Source organism: Dendrobates tinctorius, unplaced genomic scaffold (assembly GCF_039654945.1).
Source record: "Dendrobates tinctorius isolate UK_male_01 unplaced genomic scaffold, ASM3965494v1 ptg000059l, whole genome shotgun sequence".
NCBI lineage: Eukaryota > Metazoa > Chordata > Amphibia > Anura > Dendrobatidae > Dendrobates > Dendrobates tinctorius.
This window is the reverse complement of record NW_027361727.1, coordinates 17,655,575-17,672,316: the sequence shown is the minus strand read 5'-3', so window position 1 is coordinate 17,672,316 and position 16,742 is coordinate 17,655,575.

Genomic DNA, 16,742 nt, shown 5'->3' with positions numbered 1-16,742 from the left:
GTGTATCACAACTGCTATATCCAGTAAACTAAGTGATGCATTGCTGCAATCAAGGTCTCTTTCCCTGCATCATGCTGCTCTCATATTACATAGCAAAACCTTGCTGACAGATTCCCTTTAAAGAAAAAGTATGCCTCTGGAAAGAAGGAAAGGAACAAATAAAAGTGCAAAAACTAAAATTTGCCTGTGAGTTTTGGGGTTAATAGCCGAATCTGGTCCGTAAAATGGATGAGAATAGGACATTCTGTGAATCTCATGGATTGGGAACATAGATCCATTTTTAAAATGGATGTAAGAATAAATTAAGCTTTATGGGTCTGTGTGCTCTCTATACAATGAATGTGTGCTTGCAGCCTATGGCCACGTTAAGTGTTTGGTCAGTATTTTACATCAGTATTTGTAGCCAAAACCAGGAGTGGAAAAATCAGTGGAAAAGTACAATAGCGGAGACAAGCAGCATGTACATAGGAAAAGAGAATCTATACTTCTGTCAATGTATCACAAGTTGAGTTCTGTCCACCAACTTGTTCAAGTCAGTAACAGTTTCACCAGTTGCTTTACTGTTTATTACATATTTGTGCATTTTATTTTCTCTGTCTCGGCAAAAGCTCACATTTCTGTAAGTTAAACTTCAATTGTCATTTCTCAGCCCAACGCTTACAGCTTCTCCAAATCCCTCTATAGTAATAAACTATCCTCCTCCGTATTGATTGCTTTTCATAATTTAGCATCATCTGCAAATATTGAAATTTGTAAAGTCATTAATAAATGTATTAAAAAGAAGAGGGACCAGTACCCACCCCTGTGGTATCCCATGGTTAACTAACCCAGCCAAACTGTGTTCCAACCTCTCTTTCCTATCACTCAGCCAGTTGTTAACCAAGTTACACATATATTCCCTGGTTCCATTTTATATACCAATATTTTATGTGGCATTGTATCTACGTTTTTAACCTGGTCCAACATGGAATTTACATCCAAATAGATGCTGATCAAATTAGTTTAAGAGGACTGATCCCTCATAAACCCATGTTGATGCTGTGTTATGTGAATATTTTAACCCCTTAAGCCCCAAGGGTGGTTTACACGTTAATGACCGGGCCAATTTTTTACAATTCTGACCACTGTCCCTTTATGAGGTTATAACTCTGAAACGGTTTCATGGATCCCGGTGATTCTGACATTGTTTTCTCGTGACATATTGTACTTCATGTTAGTGGTAAAATTTCATTCATATAACTTGCATTTATTTGTGAAAAAAATGGAAATTTGGCGACAATTTTGAAAATTTTGCAATTTTCCAAATTTGAATTTTTATGCCCTTAAATCACAGAGATACGGCACACAAAAAACTTAATAAATAACATTTCCCACATGTTTACTTTACATCAGCACAATTTTGGAACCAAATTTTTTTTGTTAGGAAGTTATAAGGGTTAAAAATAGACCAGCGATTTCTCATTTTTGCAACACCATTTTATTTTTATGGACCACATCACATTTGAAGCCACTTTGAGGGGTCTATATGATAGAAAATACCCAAAAGTGACACCATTCTAAAAACTGCACCCCTTAAGGTGCTCAAAACCACATTCAAGAAGTTCATTAACCCTTTATGTGCGTCACAGGAATTTTTTGAATATTTAGAAAAAAATGAACATTTAACTTTTTTTCACAAAAAAAATACTTCAGGTTCAATTTTTTTATTTTACCAAGGGTAACAGGAGAAATTGGACTGCAAAAGTTATTGTGCAATTTGTCCTGAGTACGCTGATACCTGATATGTGGGGTGGAACCACTGTTTCGGCGCATGGCAGACCTCAGAAGGGAAGGAGCGCCGTTTGACTTTTTCAATGCAAAATAGGCTGGAATTCAGATCGGACGCCATGTCGCGTTTGGAGAGCCCCTGATGTACCTAAACAGTGGAAACCCCCCACAAGTGACCCCATTTTGGAAACTAGACCCCCCAAGGAACTTATCTAGATATGTGGTGAGAACTTTGAACCCACAAGGGCTTCACAGAAGTTTATAACGTACAGCGGTACAATTAATAAATCATATTTTTTCCACAAAAATGATCTTTTCACCCCTAATTTTTATTTTTCCAAGGGTAACAGGACCCTAAAAGTTATTGTGCAATTTGTCCTGAGTACGCTGATACCCCATATGTGGGTGTAAATGACTATTTGGGCGCATGGCAGAGCTCGGAAGGGAAGCAGCGCCATTTGACGTTTTTGGCTGGAATTGAGATCGGACACCATGTCGCGTTTGGAAAGCCCCTGATGTACCAAAACAGTAGAACCCCCCACAAATGACACCATTTTGTAAACTAGACCCCCCAAGGAACTTATCTAGATGTGTGGTGAGCACTTTGAACCCCCCAGTGCTTCACAGAAGTTTATAACGCCCGGGCGTGAAAATAAAAAAATCATATTTTTTCCACAAACATGATCTTTTAATCACCAATTTTTTTTATTTTCCCAATGGTACAAGGAGAAATTGGACCCCAAAAGTTGTTGCCCAATTTGTCCTGAGTACGCTGATACCCCAATGTGGGAGAAGACTACTGTATGGGCACACGTCGGGGCTCGGAAGGGAAGTAGTGACGTTTTGGAATGCAGACTTTGATGGAATGGTCTGCGGGTGTCATGTTGCTTTTGGAGAGCCCCTGATGTACCTAAACAGTGGAAACCTCCCAAAAGTGACCCCATTTTGGAAACTAAACCCCCTAAGGAACTTATCTAGATGTATGGTGAGCACTTTGAACCCCCCAGTGCTTCACAGAAGTTTATAACGACCGGGCGTGAAAATAAAAATATCGTATTTTTTCAACAAACATCATCTTTTAGTCCCCATTTTTTTTATTTTCCCAAGGGTACAAGGAGAAATTGGACCCAAAAGTTGTTGTCCAATTTGTCCTGAGTACACTGACACCCCATATGTGGGAGAAAACTACTGTATGGGCACACGTCGAGGCTCGGAAGGGAAGTAGTGACGTTTTGGAATGCAGACTTTGATGGAATGGTCTGCAGGTGTCATGTTGCCTTTGGAGAGCCCCTAATGTACCTAAACAGTGGAAAACCCCCACAAATGACCCCATTTTGGAAACTAGACCCCCTAAGGAACTTATCTAGATGTGTGGTGAGCACTTTGAACCCCCAAGGGCTTCACAGAAGCTTATAATGCCCAGGCATGAAAATAAAAAAATCATATTTTTTCCACAAACATGATCAATTAGTCCCCAATTTTTTTTCATTTTCCCAAGGGTAACATGAGAAATTGGACCCCAAAAGTTGTTGTCCAATTTGTCCTGAGTACGCTCATATGTGGGAGAAAACTACTGTATGGGCACACGTCGGGGCTCGGAAGGGAAGTAGTGACGTTTTGGAATGCAGACTTTGATGGAATGGTCTGCGGGTATCATGTGCGTTTGGAGAGCCCCTGATGTACCTAAACTATTGAAACTCCCCACAAGTGACCCCATTTTGGAAACTAGACCCCCCACGGAACTTATGTAGATGTGTGGTGAGCACTTTGAACCCCCAAGTGCTTCACAGAAGTTTTAACGCCTGGGTGTGAAAATAAAAAAATCATTTTTTTCCACAAAAATGATATTTTTGCCCCCAATTTTTTATTTTTCTAAGGGTAACAGGAGAAATTGGACCCCAAAGGTTGTTTTGCAATTTGTCCTGAGTATGCTGATACCCTACATGTGGGGGTAAAACACTGTTTGGGCGCATGGCAGAGCTTGGAAGGGAAGGAGCACCGTTTGACTTTTTCAACGCAGAATTGGCTGGAATTGAGATCAGACGCCATGTTGCATTTGGAGAGCACCTGATGTGCCCAAACAGTGGAAACCCCCCAATTTTAACTCCACAGCTAACCCCAACACACCCCTAACCCTAATCTCAGCTTTTAGCCTAGCCCTAACCCTAATGGAAAAATGGAAATAAATACATTTTTTTAATTTTATTATTTTTCCCTAACTAAGGGGGTGATAACGGGGGGTTTGATTTACTATTTATGGCGGTTTTTATGTTTGGCGGCTGTCGCACGCTAAAAGACGCTTTTTATTGTAAAAATAGTTTTTGCATCACCACATATTGAGAGCTATAATTTTTCCGTATTTTGACCCACTGAGTCATGTGAGGTCTTATTTTTTGCGGGACGAGTTGACGTTTTTATTGGTACCATTTTCGGGCACGTGACATTTTTTGATCGCTTTTTATTCCGATTTTTGGGACGCAGAATGAACAAAAACCAGCGTTTCATGAATTTCTTTTGGGGGGGGTGCGTTTACACCGTTCCGCCTGCGGTAAAACTGATTTTATTCTTCGGGTCAGTACGGTTACAGCGATACCTCATTTATGTCTTTTTTTATGTTTTGTCAGTTTTATGCAATGAAAACTATTTTATATAAAAAATAATTATTTTTGCATCGCTTTATTCTGTGAGCTATAACTTTTTTATTTTTTTGCTGATGACGCTGTATGGCAGCTCGCTTTTTGCGGGACAAGCTGACGTTTTCAGCGGTACCATGGATATTTATATGCGTCTTTTTGATCGCGCGTTATTGCACTTTTTGTTCAGTGGTATGATAATAAATCATTTTTTGCTTCGTTTTTTGTTTTTATTTTTTAAGGGGTTCGATAAAGGGGTTAACTAATGGGACAGTTTTATAGGGCGGGTCGTTACGGACGCGGCGATACCAAATATGTGTACTTTTATTGTTTTTTTATTTTATTTTCAAAAAAAGAATTTATTGGGGAATATTTTTTTTTTTTACTAATTTATTTAGCGATTTATTTAAAATTATTTTTACACTTTTTTTTTTTTTTAACTTTATTACATTGTCCCAGGTGGGACATCACTGTCCTGTGACAGATCGCTGATCTGTCACATCACAGATCACTGTGACAGATCAGCGATCTGTCACAGGCACTGCTGCAGACTTCCTCATGCCCCTGCTTTGCAGGCACTGAGGAAGCCGGCTCCCTACAGGCCCCCGAAGGTCCCCGTCGCCATCTTGGATTCGGGGACCTGCAGGGATGGAGCCCCCTGCAGTAGCACTGCACATTGCACTGCTGTGGGGGGCTCAGGGAAGCACGGAGGGAGCCCCCTCCCTGCCGATGCTTCCCTTTAACCCCCGGTACACCGCGATCATGTTTGATCGCGGTGTACAAGGGGTTAACGTGTCGGGGGCGGTCCGTGACCGCCCCTGACACATTGTGCCGGGTGTCAGCTGTGATAATCAGCTGACACCCGGCCGCGATCAGCGGCGCTCACCACTTGGGCGCCACTGATCGCTATGACGTACTATCCCGTCCCTGGGAATTAAGTCCCAGAGCACATTGACGGGATAGTACGTCTGCTGGCAGAAAGGTGTTAATTGATTTGTTGCAGGATAGAATCTTTTAGAAAACCCTCAAAGATTTTGCATACAGTAGAAGTTCAACTTAACTCCTACATGTGCAGTAGGAAGCTCCACCGCCTCCATTTATTTTTTTAGAAAGATTTGCTCCTGGGTTTCCCTGCCAGGGCCGTGGGGTACTCGGTACCGGGCCGGTATCAGCGGGATGTGTCACAGCAGCGGTGACCCGGACCGTGGCCCTGGGCGCCCAAGTAATAGGAAGATGTGAATGGTGTAATGTAGTTAATGGAGTAGTTCGTGACGCCACCTGTGGTGTTCGGCAAGGGAGGTGTTAAGCCGACGCTGCAAACAGATCCTCCGGGACAGATGGTGTGATGCAGCAATGATGGTATAGCCCTCCACAGGCAGGGCTGTTGTCCCAGGGCAGTGTAGATGTGGGGACACCTAGATGGTGTAGTGTTTGGTGCAGGGGATGCAGCAGTGCCAGGCGGACGGACACAGGAAGGAATGGTGGACACCAAGGCATGTAGTTCCAAAGCTTTACTCACAGTCTGTAGTGCCCGCTTCTGTGCCGTGTCCTCCGGGTCAGACACTCAGTTAACCTCCAGGCAAGATGGAATACTCCCTTCCACACTCTGCCAACTTATGTGCCTTTTCTGAACGTCTCCTCTATAGCGCCTTTAAGTGTGAAGATCTCCTAGTACTGTGTTACACTGGAGTTCCTCCTGACAGATGTTCCCAAGAACACTACTTGTACGGCAGACAGCTGTAGCCTGCTTTGAGGACTCTCTACTCCTGAATCCCGGCTCTCTATCCGTGTTGCTGTTGTGCCCTCAAGTCTTAGATGGGAGTAGTGCATTTACAGCCCACTACTCCACCGGTGTCTGCTGCAGAACCATTAGTGTCCATACAACCTCAGGGACCGGGCCCCGGCCTTGGCTTAGAACTTCTAGGCAGGGTTCTTCACTAACCCACGTCCTCTGTGTTCCCTTTTACTCCTACATTCCGTACTTGTCTTTTTTCTTCTATGGAAGCTCAGGCTTCAGTTCAATGTCTTTCTCCTTCTTTCCTTTCCCGTGCCAGCTGGCTCAGGTCACTGAGGCAGCTGCAGCACTCCTTCCTCCATCCCTCTTCCAGGGATTCCCACTCCTCTCCGAGTGGCTTCCTCTCCCTCAGACTCTCCGTCTGACTGACCCTCTACTCAGACTGAACCCCAATCCTGGAACTGTCCCGCTCTTTTATATGTCTTCTCAACTCCACCCACCTCCCAGCATGTCTAGTGTTCCATGCAGGGAAGCACCAAAGGTGCTCTGCTTCTCTCTAAGCAAGGAGCCGCAAGGTGGTTTTGCTGAACTACTCTATTGTGTGGGGTGCGAGTGTTGGAGCGTGGTCAGGAGCCTCCAACTTACCTAGTTGGTGGGGCACCACACCTTAGGAGAAGGTGCAGTACCTCTGTGGCGACTGAGCCTCAGGGGCGACTGAGCCTCAGGGGTGCCACACTCCAAGTCGATATACTGGGAGCTGTACCTAACAGACTGCTCAACATGCGGTCCACCTTGGCTTTCTGGATGGTGAGCTGCTGGTGTCACCTGAAGAAAGCTTGAAATTATGTGGTGCAGGTTATTTTCAGGACACAGCAGTGGAGCTTACTACTGGACGTGCTCACAGCCACCTTTACTATTGACATCATAGGACAGGTTATATTAGAGTAACAGTCCATATACTGGGAGCTGAGGCTAAGAGGCTGCTCAGCCTGCCATCCACCTTGTCTTTCTGGATGGTAAGCGGTTGGCGTCACCTGACGATAAAATGCTATGCTACCACATAGGGTATCTTCAGGTCACAGCAGCGAAGCTTCCTATTGCACATGCTCACAGCCACCATACTATTGACATCGTAGGACAGGTTTTATCAAAGTAACGATTGATTTAAGAGGCTGCTCACCCTGCTGTCTTCCATGTCTTTCTGGATAGTGAGTGGCCGGTGTCACCTGAAGATAGAGTGCTAGTATGTGGTATGGGTATCTTCGGGTCACAGCAGCGAAGCTTCCTACTGTTCATGCTCACAGTCACTTGTACTATCATAGGACAGGTTTCTTTAGTGTAACAATATGATGGCTATTAAAAGTCTACAGTGATTATCCCCTAGACAAAACAATTGTGATATGCTAATTAAACTTATATAGTAATTTATAGGAATATTTTTATAATGAAATTTCCTTTAGCTTCTTCTGTTTTTTTTTTTTCCCTTTCCGGAGAACCCCTTTAACAGAGTCTCAAAATGTTCCTCTTGCATAAAATATGACTGTAACAAGATTTCCAAAACAATACAAGGTAGAGTCCATGAATGACAAAAAGAACATCTGCTCTGGTTTACAGCGCGGCAATAGTACTATAGCGCCGCGTTACATGAGTGATGAGGTCACTGTACTGTCGTGTTAAAATATTAATCCCTACTTTAAGGCTCTTTGTAAATCAGGTCAGACAGAAACCTTAGGGACGTACTGACTCCTCTGTAGAACCTCTACACAGAATAAACATGACCACACAGCTGCTGTGTAGGAAGACGAAAAATGCCGGGCATCTTAGCGACCTTGTTCCCTCATTACATGATGTATAGAATCATTATACGTAGCAGCGTACAAAGTAATCTACTTAATGCAAAGAATATCGCTAAGTGAAGACCAGCTATAGAATGCTACCTTTCAGTGATTAATGTATGGACTCTAATGGGTGCCATGAACCAATTACGCTGTGTAAGTGTTTTATGCATGTTCGCAGATGTAAATTGCGGGGCAACATAATCCCAATTTCAACGATATAGTCCATGTTTGCACAATGAATAGTTTACATGCCAAGGATGAATCTAAGAAAGCTTCTGTCACACACAGACTAAGTACAACACAAAGGGATAAAGGGAAGGGGAACCACTAGGGAAGGGGGAGTGGAGAGCCATAGACAGATCTAACCTCATCCTGTCTGCCCTAATGTCCCTGTATAGGTTGTGTACCTATCGCCAAGCAAGATAACTAACCCCTGCCTGACCCTGGTGATAAGCCGCTTAGGGAAGGATAGGATGAGCGCTAATCAATCCCCACCACCATTAAAGACAGCTAGGATACACAAAACAAGGGAACACTAATGGCCCCGTCACACACAGCAATCTCACTAATGAGATTGCTGATTTTGTGACGCCACAGCAATCTTACAAGCGAGATCGCTGTATGAAGGGAATCAGTGACTGCCCCCCCACGGGTATCGCTGATCGTGCCCGGTCGTTTTTGATCGTTACTCTCCCGCTGGCCAGCGTGCATCGCTGCGTGTGGCAGCGGGAGCCAATGATCAACGAGGCTCCCAGCGCTCTAAGCAGGCGCTGAGAGCTGGTATCTAAGGTAAATATCAGGTTACTAAATGACGCGGGCCGCTTAGCAACCCGATATTTACCTTAGATACCAGCATCCTCGCTGGTGCTGATCGCTGGTGAAGCTGCCTGTTTGGCAGCTCACCAGCAATCGTGTAGCGATGCACCATCGATCCTGACAATGTCATATTGTTGTCAGGATCGCTGGTGCATCGTTTAATGTAACGGGGCCTTTAGCTTGAGTAGACGCATAGAGGAACACCGTCGTCCTTCAAACACCAAAGTGGACGCTAGCCGACTGCTACAACTCCAAGCCTCAACAGGGAAGTGCAAATAGAAAATAACACCTGCAACTCCCAAAAGGAAATTGGGAGTTATAAACACCGAGATCAAGGTGACTCCACTGGGGGGAGGTGTCTTCTAGTCTGCAAGGCCAACCGCTGAGACCTTCTGCAGCCAGATGCAGTGAGACTGTCTGCAGCCTCTGACACACCCTTGACAGCTTCTTTCTATGTTCCAATATTTCCAATTACGGATAATTAGGACCTACTTTTAATGTTTCCATTTATTGCTCCTACCAAGAAGAGGAGAACTACGGTTTCCTCTCTGTGAGCCTGAAGTCTGGGTGGGAATAGTATGGCAAGAGATAAATCCCACCACACCAAGGAGATAACTACTGAAACATGGTACCACAGCTTATCTATTCAGCTAAAGCACAGATGCCAACGTTCCCACAATTATCTGACCCAACAGTTACATCTGTGTGTGACTGGTATTGTTTAGCCGTTTCCTCATTACTAGTGCATAGGTTGCATGCATGCCACTCAGTACGTGAAGGCGATACAAAGGAAACATGAGTTCTTTTTGGATTCCTGGGGAAATCTTACTCGCGGCAACCATTACTTATAATTCTTTACAGTAGAGGGGCGGTAATGATTTACATGCACACAGTTATGACACAGATCTGAGCTGGAGTTGATCACAGGGGTTTTATTCAAGCTTCTTTTCATCACAGAAAATCACTTCTCTTCATGCAATGCTTCAACATATATGAAAGTCTCTTCACAGATAACTTCTCTTCACACACAGTGTCTTAACCTAAGCACAACTGTACTTTCCTCATGTAGTGAGGTGGGGGGAGGGGGATGAGTCCGGTGCTGTAGCTCTCTCACGTCTATCTTGAGGTAATAAAGATGCTCCTGGCTGTCCTGACTGCGTCAATGATTACAGCAATCACTTCTCTGGAAGAACTGGTTTATACTGCTTGTCTGATTTCAGTCTGACAGGAGATTCTCTAGCACACACTTTACTCTTGGATGTCCAGGACACAATAACAACTTTTCCAGCATCCTTGGGTGCTGAGCTAACCACTTATTGTCTGCTATAACCCTATAGTTGCTGGATGATTCAAAATCAACAGTGTAACTTCTATCTGTCACGCTTAGATGCAGGAAGCTTAAAGGGATTCTGTCACTAGGTTTTTGCTACCTAATCTGAGAGTAACATGAAGTAGGGGCTGAGACCCTGATTCCAGTGATGCGTCACTTACTGGGCTACTTGGTGTAGTTTTGATAAAATCAGTGTTTTATGAGCAGAAGATTATCACTGCAGGACTATTTTGTCTTGTGCCTCCTGGTACAACCACACACCCAGCACTGATTGGCAGCTTTCTGATACTGCACCACTGTCTCCCTTCCTGTCTTTAGCGGTTACGTGGTGCCGCTCATCGCCACTCATGAATATGCGCATATTCATGAGTGGTAATGAGCGGTACCACATGACCGCTGAAGACAGGAAAGGAAGGGAGACAGTGGAGAAGCGAGCGAGGCTGCAGAGACTGCGGCAGGATGGGTGAGTATAGCGATATTCACCTGTCCCTCGGTCCATCGCTGCTCACCGCTGTCTCTGCTGCATCCTGTGTCAGTGACGTTTAAGCAGCAGGGGGCGTGGTGACGTGATTAGTGTGCGCAGCCCCTCTGCTGGCTGAACAGTCACTGACACAAGAAGCAGCAGAGAGCGGCGATGGACCCAGGAGAGGTGAGTATGGCAATTTTTTTGCAGCATATGGGGGCATATTCTATGGAGCAGCATATGGGGCATATTCTATGGGGCAGCATATGGGGGCATATTCTATGGGGCAGCATATGGGGGCAAAGTCTATGGAGCAGTATATGGGGGCAAAGTCTATGGGGCAGCATATGGGGGGCATAAACTATGGAGAAGCATATTGGGGCATAATCTATGGAGCTGCATATGGGGGGCATAAACTATGGAGAAGCATATGGGGGCATAAACTATGGAGCAGCATATGGGGCCATATTCTATGAAGCAGCATATGGGGGCATATTCTGTGGGGCAGCATATGGGGGCATTGTCTATGGAGCAGTATATGGGGGCATAGTCTATGGGGCAGCATATGGGGGGCATATTCTATGGAGCAGCATACGGGGAATTTTCTATGGGGCAGCATATGGGGGCATAGTCTATGGAGAAGTATATGGGGGCATAGTCTATGGAGCAGTATATGGGGGCATAGTCTATGGAGCAGTATATGGGGGCATATTCTATGGGGCAGCATATGGGGCATAAACTATGGAGCAGCATATGGGGGCATAAACTATGGAGCAGCATATGGGGGCATAAACTATGGAGCAGCATATGGGGGCATAGTCTATGGATTCCACCTCTCGGCTTATACACGAGTCAATAAGTTTTCCCAGTTTTCTGTGGCAAAATTAGGGGGGTCGGCTTATACAAGGGTTGGCTTATACACGAGTATATACGGTATTAAACATGTAGAACATACAATTTATTACTGAGGTGTCTATAGAGCTGCAGTGATTATATCTTTTTTTTTAAGTTATAGTAAATATCCAATGTGCTCAACCCTTTGGTCATTGTGATAAAAAGCTGGCCAGTCATCTTTTTTAATCTTAGTTTTCTTTTTTAAACAAGGGAATTATTTTTACTGAAGGTCATTTTTTCATTTTTTTACTTTAGACTTTTTTATTTTTTATTTATTTATTTTTAACTTTTTCCCCCATCATATTATTGCATTGTAATAATATCAATGGTGTAATAGAAGTTTGGTGAGTACAATTGACAATGCTCTAAGGGGTTCAACCCTCCACCAGTACATAAGCTATTTGCATGCTTAGACATGTGCCGACGAGCTGCTTTCCCTAATTCTCTCAAAGTTCAGTGAAAACTGAGAGAAGCAGGAAGAAAAGCTCATTGTCACGTGACCTTAAGTATGAAAATCGCATATGATTGAAGAGGCCATGTGATGACTGATAGAGCCAGAAAGCAGAGAGGAATCATGACAGTGAGGATATTACATGCTGTTAGGATTGGCTGCAGACTTCATTTTATAATTAAAGGTCTTGTCCGGGTTTGAGATGAAAGTCTTCAGTTACTATAGGTAACATAGTAACATAACATAGTAACATAGTTATTAAGGTTGAAGGGAGACTTTAAGTCCATCTAGTTCAACCCATATCCTGTCCTAACCTGCCCTAACATGTGGCAGCCCTCCAGGTGGCTGCAGGTTCCTGAATTCTCACAGAGCGTGCACTGCTCATGTGGCACCCCTGAGGGTCCAGTCGCCACAGAGGTACTGCACCGTGCCCATCTCTCAGGTAAGGAGGGAGCACCACCCAGGACTCAAACACCTGCACCCAACACACACTACAGTAGTAGGGCACCCTGGACGTACCCTACGGGAGGATGGTCTCATCCTTGGATGGGTAGTAAAGGGTGTTGGGAGATGGGTGGAGTTGGTGCTTCAGCCATAAGCCACAGTTATCTTCAACGGAAAGGCAGCCTTAAGGGAGCAAGGGGACGCAGAGAGGACGTCACCCAACGAGGTCTGTGGCTGCTGGCCTGGGACACTGACTGTGAGGTGTTGGGCAGGAGAGGTGGAAAGCCAGCACTGTGAGACAGCCAGGAGAGGTATATACTGAAGGGAGTCCTGGAAAGGTGTATCCTGATCTACCTGGGAGTTTGCTTGGCCCCTCACCTGGAGGAAGCAGCGCCAAGCGGCCATCTGTGCATGCCAGAACAGTGAGTAAACCTTTGGAACTGCACCCAGCCGTGTCCTCTAATTATTCCTGCGTCACCTGCCCTGAATCACATCCAACAACATCACCTTTAACATCTACACTCAAATTGCCCTGGGATACAGCTCTACCTGTGGAGAGCTATACCATCTCTGCTGCCCTGTCACCATCCCAGAGGATCTGCTTTGCAGCGTCAGTCCCCTGACCGAATACCACAGGTGGCGTCATCAGCACTTTATTACAAACTTTATTTATCCCTTGCAAATATTCCTTTAATTGGATGCCCAGGGCCACAGACCAGGTCAACTGCTGCTCTGATACTACCCCTTTAAATACTGGCCCGGTAACGAGTACCCCGTGGCTCTAGCGGGCGATCCAACTTGGCGTCACGAACAGGATGAACCGATCCTTTAACCGGGGTCCCGCGCACCTAACAGAATGTGCAAGAGTGTAAATTTATTGAACTGTAAAGATGGCTGCCATTACTGTCCCACACAGTGTGTGGTGAGGCGTGGTGTCGTGGGCGGTACACAGACGATGGCATGAAAGACGATGGCCGCCCCTTGCCTTTAGTACTATGTGACTCAAACATGGCCAGTGGCCAGGGAGGTCCGCCTCCTGGCCTGTATGGTGGCAAAGGGACAAGGTGCCGCCTCCGGTGGTGGGCGGAGAAAAATCCGGTGGCGGGAAAAGAAGTGGAACAGAAGTGTGAGCCCCTGGAAGACGACATGGCGAGCGGTGAGCGGAGGCCTGTCGGGCGTGGGGTGAAAGCGGAAAGCTCCCCGGCCAGGAAGATAGAGGCTCCACCCACTTGTCTGCAACTGACCTAGCGCTCCTGGAGGGAGAAGTGGAGGAGCTGACATGCCGCTTCCTGCGAACGCAGCTGGCCGCAATTACTCGGTGGAAGGAGATGGTGCTGGAGAGAGCTACCGGGCCCCAGATGCCCATGCCACCTGCACCCTCTATCCTGGAAGCTCAGCGGATAACACCGGCACTGGAAGAGCAGGTACCAGTGCTGCCCCTGGGGAACGGGAGACCCTGCTGGGACCCCTAGAACCACTGCCAACCCCTAGACCTAGCCAGGTGATGCTGGATGACAGACCCCAGTTGTGGGCTATTGGAGCCGGTAAGGACTGAAACCTGCTCCTGGTTGTGCGCAGCAGCCAGGAAACAATCCCGTGGGAGAACCAGGGGTCAGATCTGATGGGGTTCCTGATAGATGAGGAGGAGAGGCTCTGTCGCCAGCAGGTGCTGAAGCTGGAACAGGAGGAGAGGGAGCCTCAGGCCTGCTAGGAGGCAATGGAGAGAAGGAATATGCAGGCCAAAGCCCAGGCCCGCAAGCTGAGGATGGCGGACCGGAACCCGCTGAGTTGGGGTACCGTGGTGTCCTTCAACCTAGACAGAGGTTGGGGATTTATCAAAGAACCCGGCAAGTCAAAAGAACTCTTTGTCAACCGGAGGGATGTGGAGTTCCACCTCATCAAAGGACACCCACACTGCAACCTCTTCCCGGGAGAACGTGTCTTTCATCTGGCACTGGGGGGAATGAGGCTGGTACACCCTCCATGTTAGAAAGGTACCTGTAAAACTGTTGGCCAGAAGTGAACACTTGGGAGCTGTAGAACACCCGTCTGCTACTAGCACAGCAGCGGCCAGTTCACAGGCACAGCAGCAGGACCCTTGAAATAGACAAATAAATACTGTCGCGGTCAAGTGTATCTGGACGCAGCGAGTACCGCAAGGTGAGCCCATATGACACACGTGACCCTGGATACACCGCCTCCAGTAGGGCGAATTTAAATAATGAAACGAACAGCTGGATACACCGCCTCAAACTGGCGAATTTAGGTAATACACGTTATATATACAGTAGTCTGGAAACCCGCCTCCAGTAAGGCAAATTTAAATAATAAAGGGGAAACCTGGGTAACAATAACAATTGTGGGCCCTGCGATAGGGAATAGGGACGTGGAGACCTCCTGTACTCCCCTGAGCCAGTGTCCCTGCACTCCTAACGTTCCCTATGCCCGTTCCGCACCGGGCGACGCACGTGTACCTCAAACCCTGACTCACCCTGCATGTAAACCCTCACTAGGGAATTGGTCGGTGGAAACTAATCCCACCACTGCACTAAACACACATAAGGAAAAGACAATACAGGGGGACACCACTTTGCTTTGCTCTGTTGCTTACGCTCCCAGCAACAGAGCCCACCACCTGCATGCATCTTCTCCTCCAACCAGATCCATCACGATAACCGGATCCATCACCATAGTGCAGCCTTGGAGCAGAGTCCACCACCAGTTGCAGCTGCCCAGTAAACAGAGTCCCAAAGATGAGTCCAGCTTCTGCCAAAAAGTCCAGCATGCTTGAGTCCAACTTTTCTGCCAATAAGTCCAGCATGCTTGAGTCCAGTTTTCAGCAACGAAGTCCAGCATGCTGAGTTCAACTCTCACCATAGTCGCCACTCCACCAAGCCATGCTAGCACTTACTGCTGACAACATAAACTGCGACTCCACCACGCCATGCCAGCCCTTCTTGCCACATCATTGGACTCCACCAATCCATGCCAGCACTCCCTGCAGACTCCATAGCTGGCACTCGTCTCTTCTGGCTGGGCTGCCCAGGACTCCTGTTCAGCTCCATCTTTCACCCAGGCTTACTTGTGAATAACTATCACCAACAGTGATCAAACACACCTGACACTCATTTATAGAGCATCACACCTGTTTTATAATTACGTGCACATTAAACCAAAGAAACTAAAGTGCACTACCGCTCACCACCACTGACGCAACTTAGAATGAACGACACCACGTGTAATAATTCTAATTGCCACCGGGGGCAATCAATCCACTTTGGCACTAAGCCAAAGGAAAAAAAGTTCACTTTGTCCATTTACTTGTCAGATCCACCTTGGATCATGACAAATACGTTACTGTACATAGTTAAACAGTTAAAGTTAACCCGGTAGGGTTTTTGTTTGCCAAAGTTTGCCAAGTTACCAGGACTATGTGATCATGAATGGTGAGTGGTCCAAAAACTTTTACCTATAAATAGTTAGTGCCTCTTAAGGTGTTTCCTCTTGGTTTTACTTGTAGCCTTTAAAAGTGAAAGTTCACTTGCCAATTCATCACAGAACAAAAACTCCTTTGGCGTGGCCGAAGATGTGGTCCCAGAAGGAGACCAGCCATGCCTTGCATCACCCCAAGGCCTACGTTGGGGGTTTTGGGACAGGTCCCTGTTATGAATGGGTCACGGTTTTCATGTTAGAGTAGGGACTGACAAGTGTAAGGAACTTTGACGCAGTTTGTCAGCTTCCGTATTAAGGCCTCAATATCAACCAATACCTTACATATATTGATATGTTTGTTGTGCACTTTTTATATTTTTTCCAGGGTGCAGTTGGGCCCAAATGGTTCTGCAAACTTGTGGCCTCTGTTCACACGGGATGTATTCTAGTTGGCACTGGGCAGCCCCCCTAAATGGTGTTACTAAGAGGTTGTGAGCCAGAAGCCCTACATTCCCTGTGTGAACACTGCCACATGCGGATTATTTTTTCTGCACTGGTGTACAACACGGCCAATCTCTGATTGTAGGCTGGCTATTTCATTTGGTATTTATGCACCTGTGCAGCTGCCATTTTACTTGGGTCCGCTGCACCCTGGATTAGTGCAGATGCATTTGGGCCTGTCTCATTTGTAACTGAATTTTTTGGAGGATTTTTTTTTCCTCTTTTTGTGGTTTTCATGGGTCACGGAGGAGGAAAACTAAACAAGCTAAGTCACAGAAAACCAGAGAGGTTGGTAACTATGTAGATTGCAGACCCCTGATCCTAACCACACAACTAGCAGCAGCCGTGGAGCGTTCCTATGATGAATCTAGACGCCTCGTCACAACCGGAGGACTAAATAAGCCTAAAGCAAGAAAAGGGGAAAACTAACTGCCCCAG